We start from the raw sequence: 9,688 nt of genomic DNA, 5'->3' as shown, positions 1-9,688 counted from the left end.
GTGGCTGATGCACTCTCCCGTGAAAGTTTCCCAGAATCAACTAGTTAAAATCGTCCTTGAGATGTAGAAAATATTGTTAGTCTTTATGTACTTGGTAGTATATTTAGAGGTGCATGTGTCTTATTAACTCTGTTTTTCCTAGAGCTCCAGGAAGAAATCCCAGCCAGCGTTTCACCCTAGCTGAGATTTGGGGGGCGTATCATAAATATAAAGGGAAGGGTAAACCCCTTTAAAATCCCTCCTGGCCAGAGGAAAAATCCTCTCACCTGTAAAGAGTTAAGAAGCTAAAGGTAACCTTGCTGGCACCTGACCAAAATGACCAATGAGGAGACAAGATACTTTCAAAAGCTGGGAGGAGGGAGAAAAACAAAGGGTCTGTGTCTGTCGGTATGCTGCTTTTGCCGGGGATAGAACAGGAATGGAGTCTTAGAACTTTTAGTAAGTAATCTAGCTAGGTATGTGTTAGATTATGATTTCTTTAAATGGCTGAGAAAAGAGTTGTGCTGAATAGAATGACTATTCTTGTCTGTGTGTCTTTTTTGTAACTTAAGGTTTTGCCTAGAGGGATTCTCTATGTTTTGAATCTAATTACCCTCTAAGGTATCTACCATCCTGATTTTACAGAGGTGATTCCTCTACTTCTATTAAAAGTCTTCTTGTAAGAAAACTGAATGCTTTTTTATTGTTCTAAGATCCAAGGGTTTGGGTCTGTGGTCACCTATGCAAATTGGTGAGGATTTTTACCAAACCTTCCTCAGGAAGTGGGGTGCAAAGGTTTGGAGGATTTTTGGAGGGGAAAGACGTGTCCAAACTATGTTTCCCAGTAAACCCAGTTAGAGTTTGGTGGTGGCAGTGGAAATTCCAAGGGCAAAGGGTAAAATTAATTTGTACCTTGGGGAAGTTTTAACCTAAGCTGGTAAAAGTAAGCTTAGGAGGTTTTCATGCAGGTCCCCACATCTGTACCCTAGAGTTCAGAGTGGGGAAGGAACCTTGGCAGCTCACAAAGCAGTTTTGTATTCAGTGGAACACCCAACTCAAAACATTTTTGGCTAGAAAAGTTTCAACGATAGTCAAAACCTCCTGTCAAACCAGAAAGTTGGGGGGTTTTAACTTCATTTTGAAATTGCAGTAAATATACACTAAAAATGTTTAAATGGGAAAAGAAGGTTAACATAGAAATAAAACATTGTGAAATTATCTAAAAACAATTTTTTTGATTCACCCAAACTGATTTTTTTCAGATTTTTTACTCACAAACATTTTAACTTTTCATCCCGATTTATAACAGGAACAATTTCAAAATGCCAAAAACTTCCATGGAATGGGAAAACCATCTGCTGCCCAGGCCTGCTTTGAAAGCAGACCTGCTCTCGTATAGTCCGAGAGCCATGCACCGAGGGGTCTACACGTTACAACCAAGAGTCAAAGTGAATTTTCTCAGTGTAAGAAGACAGAGGGGCAATAACTCCCATGGTGCCTTGGTGAGTTACTCCAGCTGGGGGTACGACCTGCTCTACATTAGAGCTGCCTCTATAACTGGAATGGAATTAACTAAGTTAGAATTTAGCCAGAAAGTGAAGGGTAGAATATCTGCTTTGACCAAAAAGTGCCATGAGATTTCCAAACATTCCCTTCTGAGCCCCACAAGACCACTCTCTGCAGCAGAGTACCCCTTGCTGCCATGCTGGGACATGGGGGTCAGCAATGACTCAGAGAGGACAGGGCCATCTACTGAGCCCCCCACTGTCCTTCCAGCAATACAATGCCCCCCTAGGAGCTTGCTGGGACACTGGGCTCGGCACTGACTCCAAGCAGAGCGCACATCCTAATGAGTAACTCACTCCACTCTCTGCAATACAGCACCGTCTCGCAGAGCCCTGGGTTCAGGACTGGCTCAGAGAGGGAGGCCAGGCCTGGAATATCAGGGAGAGCAGTTTTCTGTGAGAATTGTTGCATTACATTAAAGAAACACAGGACCTTTGGTGTAATGCCCATAGTGATCACCAGACGGAACCTGCACGAGCCACCCGTTCTAGCATGGCCACAGACTTTCCTCTCTGATGAAATACATGAGCTAGCTCTTTCACTTTGCCCCAAACAACGATTCTAACAAGGCCCATTGGAGTTTGACAATGGGAGGGCATCATTATGTGCTTTAAAACACAGCCAATGTCAACAGTTTAACACTGACCTAGCTCTGTGTGACCAGGGGAGTGAAATACACCGGGGGGAAAGTAGAGAGAGAACAGAGAAGGTGCAAGGTTATAAGAAGCTGCAGAGAGAAAGGACACGTCCAAGCTGAAGAAGAAACTAAACAGAGCAGAGAAAGGAATAGAAATAGAGCAACTACCTGTTAGGATTGGCATCCCACAGTGCCTCATGCCAACCAGGTGTCCCACAGTGCCTGGTACCAGCTGTGTCAGAGGCAGGGGCAAGGACCCTGAAATGGGCAACTCTGGGCTAATCTCCACAAGCAAGTTTCCCCTTAAGCCCTTCCAGGCTGAGGTTGGCTTCACGTGGGGGACAAGGCTACATTTTGTGTGAAGGGTTGGGTGTGGGAGATGTAGAGGGGTGAAGGCCAAGGGAGATCTCAGGGCATGGCATGGAGCAGGTGAGTATGGCTTAGCATGATGGCCATTGCAGCCCAGCTTGGACGCATAGCCAGGCACCATAGCCGGATGTGCGGATTCATAGACTGATAGATTAATGCCAGAGGAGACCAGCAGCAGCATCTAATCTGACCTTCTGGATACCACAGAATGTCAAGTCCAATAACTCATGCCTCACTAACGCCTATTTCAACAAAGGCCATCTTGACTCAAAGATCACAAAAGTCAGAGCGTGCCTTACTTCCCTTCAGAGTCCATTCCCACGGCTAATCACCCTCACACGTATCAATGTGAACTTTGTTTCTAATTTGAATGTGTCTCTGTTTAACTCTGGGGTTCTGTTCCTGGGTGTGGGAGAAGAGCAGGGTCTAGTGAGCTGAAGCATTGGAGCTGGGAGCCAGGACTCCTGGGTTTAGGCTGACCAGATAGCAAGTGTGAAAAATGGAGACAGAGGTGAGGGGGTAGTAGGAGCCTATATAAGAAAAAGCCTCAAATATCGGGACTCTCCCTATAAAATTGGGACATCTGGTTACATTACCTGGGTTCAAAGCTGGCTTGGTGAGGCAAATGGGGTTCAGTGGGGGCTGGGATTCAGCCCGTGTAGGAATGGGGAGTGCGATCTAGTGGATTAGAGCAGGGCAGGCTAGATGTCAGAACACTTGGATTCTATCCCCAGAGATGGGAAGGGATTGGGGTCCCCTAGATTGGTGAACAGGGGTTCAAACTGGCTTCTGCATAGCAGAGAGTTTTAGCTCTAACACCCCTGCAAAGATCACCCATTGTTCCTCCTTGGTTAATCATTAACACCCCACGTACACTGGCAGGGACACAGACCGAGTGAATGGAGTGTGGGAACAGATCCCAGCCGACACCTTTCATCCTGGTGGGGGTCCCGTACCCCCCAGAACTGTGGGTTCCCTTGTTCCCCTTTTTCCTCTTCCTCTACCTGTTGACGCTGTGTGGGAACCTGCTCGTCCTGCTGGCAGTGGCCCGGGAGCCCTGGCTGTACAAGCCCATGTACTGGTTCCTGTGGCACTTGTCCTTCCTGGACATGACGGTCTCCTCAGTGGTGGTGCCCAAGGTGGTGCCTGGGTTCCTGCCAGGCAGCAGGACCATATCCTTCCAGGGCTGCGTGGCCCGTTCTTCCACTTCCTTGGCTGCACAGAGTGCTTCCTCTATACGGTCATGGCCTACGACCGCTTCCTGGCCATCTGCAAGCCACTGCACTACAGTGTCATTGTGAACCTCAGAGGCTGCCCGTGCCTGGCAGCGGGTTCCTGGCTAGGGGGTTCCCTGCACTCGCTGATAGAGACCGCACTCACCTTCCAGCTGCCCTGTGGCCAGGGGAACCGAGTGGGATACATCTTCTGTCATATCCTGGCTGTGCTGAAACTGGCCTGTGGGGACATGGCGCTCAATGAGCTGGAGACATTTGTGGACATCAGCTTCCAAACCTTCACCTGCTTCCTGCTAATCCTGATGTCCTATGTCTACATTATCTTGGCCATCTTGAGTATCCACTCTGCCGAGGACAGGCGCCAGGCCCTCTCCACCTGCAAGGTTTACGTCACCATGGTGGTGACCTACTATGTGCCTGTGGTCTTCATCTACCTGAGGCCAGGTTCCCAGCACACTGTGGACAGGGTGGTGGCTGTATTCTACACCACGGTGACCCCGCTCCTGAACCCCTTCATCTACATTCCGAGGAACAAGGAGATGAAGGATGCCCTGATGAGACTAGGGGACAGCAAACTGCTGGGGCCTGAGCCATGATTGTCCTGTGTCCAGCAGAAGCTTCCTGAGAACTGGACAGGGAGAGAGGGATTTGGAGATTAGCATCAGGACTCCTGGGTTCTCTCGCTGGCTCTGAGAGGGAAGTGGGTTCTACCGATTGAACTCCAGGTTCCTGGGATCTACTGGAGTTTGTTCCAATTCTCTTATGGGTAGAGACACCCAGATTTGCCCTTGAGACTCTTGGGTTGTATTTCTGTTTCTTGGAGAGGAGTGGTGTCTGGTGGTAAGATCAGGGAGGGCTGGGAGTCAGGACTCCTGGGTTCATTGTTTACATCTCTGCCACAGGCTCCTGTATGACCTTGGGCAAGTCACTTGGCAACAGTTTCCCCATGCGGGTCATTTCCCTACTGCCTAACACCGAGGGTTGTGAGACCAAAGTCATTACAGACTGGGAGGAGGAGGAGAGGCTCCAGTCGCAGAAGCTAGAGAAACGCCATTTCAAGCTCATGTAAGAAGGGATCCTGGGGCAGAATCCAAGATGTTGGACTTGCTTTAGGAACACAGCAATGGCCAAACAACAACAGACCATTGGGCCATCCATCCCATCAGCCCAGCCCTCGGAACTGTCCAAGCTCTTCCGCTCATAAAAATGACATGACGGCATATGTCACCACATGATCTTATCTTTGTAAACCCCACCACTACCCCACCCCTGGTATACCACATGCACTTGATTTGTCTTGTCTCCGATTAGAACGTCCTCTCTTCAGGGCCTCTATCTCTGTGCAGCACACATGTGATCCTTGCCGGGGGCCTGTAGGCACATCGGTGTTATGAAAAATAATCTGCAATGATCCCCAGTGAAGAAAGGGTCTGTGGTGAAAGCACTGGAGTGGGACTCCACAGAGGCACAGACTCCATGGGTGCTCTGGGGCTGGAGAAAAATTGGTGGGTAATGAGCATCCATCGGCAGCCCCTATATTAGTTGCCCCCACCCGCTGCTGGGCCCCGCTGATCAGCGCCTCTCCCTCCCTCCCTGTGCCTCCTGGCCGCTGCAATCAGCTGTTTTTCCCCGTAGGTGCTCCAGCCCCAGAGCACCCATGGAGTCGGCGCCTATGTGGAGTCCCACTCCAGTTAATGTTGTTTTTCTGCTTCCCTTGGGGTTGTTGGGAGGCTAAATCCATGACAGATTTGCGAGTTGCTCAGACATGTCATCAGTGGGGTGAGCTGAGTCAGATCAACTCAGTGTCACTTTGCTGTATTCTGAATAAAGGGACCTGAGTGATGAGATGTGGAGTAGAAGTGAGTTTCCCCAGGGAACTGGATGAAGTGCTCTCCCAGAGCTGGATCAGCCAAGTGGAACAGGCTTTGGAAGGTTTCAGAGTAGCAGCCGTGTTAGTCTGTATTCGCAAAAAGAAAAGGAGGACTTGTGGCACTTTAGAGACTAACCAATTTATTTGAGCATGAGCTTTCGTGAGCTACAGCTCACTTCATCGGATGAAATCCCAACAACCGGAGACCCTGGTTTTATTGCTCATTATAACAATTTTGTAACATAATATGGTGCCTACTAAACTTCCTTTGTCCTTTGCCTGCAGAGATGTTAAAAGTGACGGCTTCATTGCAAGTGACAGGTTTCAGAGTAGCAGCCGTGTTAGTCTGTATCAGTAAAAAGAAAAGGAGGCCTTGTGGCACCTTAGAGACTAACAAATTTGCAAGTGGTCTCCTACAACATGTGTGAACCCCTTAGGATAAAGTATCTCATACAACATATGACCTGAAGAGAAGTGACAGTCTGACCATTTTAACTATTGCTGAAGCTGTGTTGTCTTCCTTAGGGTTTTATTCTTTTACTTATTTCGGTTGTATCTGGAAAATAGCAATAATAAAACTCCAGACCATTGAAACCAATGGTAGGATCTGGGCCAAAGTTCTTTGGTGGATAATGAGCATCCATCAGCAGCTCCTGTATCAGTTGCCCCCACCCCCCACCTGCTGCCGGGCCCCGCTGATCAGTGCCTCTCCCTCCCTCCCTGTGCCTCCTGGCTGCTGCAATCAGCTGTTTCGCAGCATTCGGGAGGCTCTGGGGGTAGGGGGAAGAGAAAGGATGTGGCACGCTCAGGGGAGGGGGGTGAAATGGGGCAGAAAGAGGCAGGGTGAGGGTGGAGCAGGGAAGAAGAGGCAGGGTGGGGGTAGGGCCTTGGTGGAGTGGGGGCGGGGCCTGTGGCAGAGCCGGGGGTTGAGCACCCCCCGGCACTTTTGAAAATCGGTGCCAGTGGGACTCCAAACAGCCTATGTCCCTTGCACTGTGCATGCCTTGGTTTCCCATCTGTAAAATGGGACTAGTGCCACTCCCTTTAGGCTGTTTAGATCCCAGGCACTTTAGGACAAGGACTGACTCTGCACAGTGCCTGCCACAGCGAAGGCAGATCCCCAGCTGGTGTGAACCTGTCTTAGTTCCATTGGAATCAATGGTTCAGATTTCCAGTTGGTTTGCACTGAAGTCAGTGGGGACATGTCAGTTTATACCAGTAAGGGGCTGGTCATATGGCCATATCTATATGTAGTGAGATTTCTATAACTTTCTGGCCCAGTAGAATTACTTTCCTTGGTGCTCAGTTCATTGTGTGTCGATGTAATCAATTTCTCAGTCGTAGAGGTTCACGTTCCCATCTAGTGGGTGATGATTTCCCATGCAAGTCTGTTGAAAACCCAATTTTCCACCAAAGAAAAGCTTCAAAGGATCATTTATTACTAGTCCTTAATAATGATGACAGTGATTGGCTTTTATATAACTCAAGAGGTTCTCATCATCTGCACACTTGTCTGATCCTTTTTTGAAATTTAAAAAGCTCTTGGCCTCAATATCTTGTGGCCATGAGTTTGTCAGGCTAAGTGTACAAATATATAAAACGGTTTAGGGCTTAAGTGGTATGTAACCAGTGAGCAGACCATCTGCGCACTCTGGTGAACTTCCTATCACACTTTTACTTTAGGATGGAAATTTCAAAGACACCTCCCAGGGGCTAAGTGTCTAACTGCCAAAGACTTTTGTCTTCCTTTGGAAATTCCAACCTTAAAATCCTTTTTCATTTCATATTTTTACTGTTCTCTTAAATTTCACTTGTTCTCTGCCGGTCTCGTAAATGGCCCAGTCCTCTCCAGACACTGGTTTCTAGATTTATTTTTCATTGGAACGCATAGAAAAAGCACAGAAAACTGAGAGACAAGTTCCAATCAAACAACAGCTGAGGGCAGGAAACAAGAAAAAAAAATTATTCCCAGGTTAGGTTTATTCCCACCGCATATTACTCAAACTTCAAGCACAACCACATGCAGAAGACACAATACATAAGCAGCACAAACCCAAAACACATTGTGTGTGATGAGTGTAGAGTCCTCACATTTGTTAAATCTTCTATTAGCATTTTTATTCCTTTTTTTACTTATCTTTCTAGTTCTATCTAAGCAGAGGATGAATTTTAAAAAAAACACCTAATTGACTGAGGAGAGTAGGTCCCATTTTCAAAAGCCATTCAGGTGCCCAGTTCTCACTGAAATTCCATGGGGACATTGGCCAGATTTTCAAAGGTATATCGCCACCTACAGGTGCAGATAGGCAACTAGTGGGATTTTCAAATGGGCCTTGGTGTTTAGGCCCAGATTCTTGTCACAGTTCAGAGCAACTGCACTGGTATTTCTCCATAGTGGTCCAGCAGGGGCATCTCCCTCAGGCTTCCAGCTCCCTAACTGTAGGCTTCCTTGGGTGGAGACCCATGTCTCTCTCCCTCCTGACTGGGGCTTTTCCAGGATAAAGAGTTCCCTTCACTGCATTATTCCGTCAAAGCCAGCCTGCATAAGCAGCCCTGCTTTGCTTCTTTCCTTTGGGTGGTGTACAGCGTAATGGTCTCAGTTATAAATTACCACACAGTGCTTCCTAAGCAAGCGTATTTTATTCTTAAGGTAAAAGCAAATCAGAGAAAAAACATAAAAGAACCTGCATGCACAGTAATAAGCTTAGCAGAGATCACCCCAACTCCAACATGGGCTCTGTCAGGGGATTAGTCCTTCAAACCGCACAACCAGGTCTCTTCCATGGTCACCAGCTCATAACAGCCTCAGCTCAGAACTAGCTCCAGCACGACAAGTTTAGTTCATTCTTTATGCAGGATGGGGGTCTTTGATCTGGAGTTTCCAGGGGCAGGTAATCCATAGAGAATGGGTTTTTTCTCCATGCGGCATAGCTTTGAAAGACCTCCAGAGTACTCCGTGACCCCCTTCACATGTACTGTCCCAAACAGTTCTTTGAAGTTTCTCACATTTCCCCAAGATTTCATTCATCAGTCTCCTAGAAAAGTTACATTCAGTCCACAATAATGCATGCACAATTGTATCTGTAATACAACAGACCCCAAAGGGATTAAACTTAATTCAATAAGGTTTATTCAGGAAATTCCTGTATCTGTCACACCTTTAAAAATCTGGCACTGGACATCTAACTCTCATTGATTTCTATGAGAAAATCTTTTGAAAATCCCACTAGGTGCCTAATTATCTTTAAAAATCTGCCATAAGGTCTAGCTTTATGAAGGGGTTAAATAAATTCCACTAGGCACAAAAAGCTTCTAAATAGGCTAAGTGTTTAACTCCTATGGAAAGTAACTGGGAGTCTGGTGCCGGACTCACTCAAGGTGCTCTTAGAAACCTTATTAGGTGTCTAAAAAATGCCTTTGAAAATCTGGTCCTCAGACACATACTTCCCGCAGCCTTTCAGGGAGAATAAGACTCCTAAATGCCTCCATCAATTTTGAAAGTGAGAGTTAGGTTCCTAAATCACTTAGGTGGTTTTTGCAAATTGTACCACATATAAGTTGATCTTTAGGGCGTGGTGAAAAATCCAGTGGTTCTCCCAGGAATTTTCGGCCGCTACCTAGGGCAGGTGTTTGGTGAGCTGTGGTTTATGCCAGAAGATGAAGGGAATTTTTTTCCTTCCCCTTTGGTTTGCAGAAGATGCTGCACTTGCTTGTGCAGATCTGTGTAATAAAGATGAGATTTTCAGAGTCTTCTACAAAATTTGGCACTCCAATTACTTTTAATTTTGATGCAGACTGAGTATGATGGTCCCTTAGGCAGCTTTCAAAATGTCAGCCTTACAGTATGTTAAACGAGAGGAAGGGATTTTCAGGAGCATTTCTGCGATTTGTAGAACTCCAGATAGATAGAAGGGGCTGTGTGGGGATGGGGAGACACACCGAGGCTCACAGAAGCCACAGCGCAAGCATGCAGATGTATTTGTAGATGTATTTCCATGCAGACTCACGTGCAATTCCTGCAGCTGCTGCACA

At 47.0% G+C, this 9,688-nt stretch overlaps 1 pseudogene; it reads left to right on the top strand.

Annotated features, from left to right (window-relative positions):
* The first annotated feature begins 3,450 nt into the window (after nucleotides 1–3,450).
* LOC144273243 (olfactory receptor 10G6-like) lies at nucleotides 3,451–4,382 on the top strand (annotated as a pseudogene).
* The last annotated feature ends 5,306 nt before the right edge of the window (nucleotides 4,383–9,688 follow it).

Source organism: Eretmochelys imbricata, chromosome 13, assembly GCF_965152235.1.
Source record: "Eretmochelys imbricata isolate rEreImb1 chromosome 13, rEreImb1.hap1, whole genome shotgun sequence".
In the NCBI taxonomy this organism is placed as follows: Eukaryota; Metazoa; Chordata; order Testudines; family Cheloniidae; genus Eretmochelys; species Eretmochelys imbricata.
This window is presented reverse-complemented; position numbering and strand designations above follow the sequence as displayed.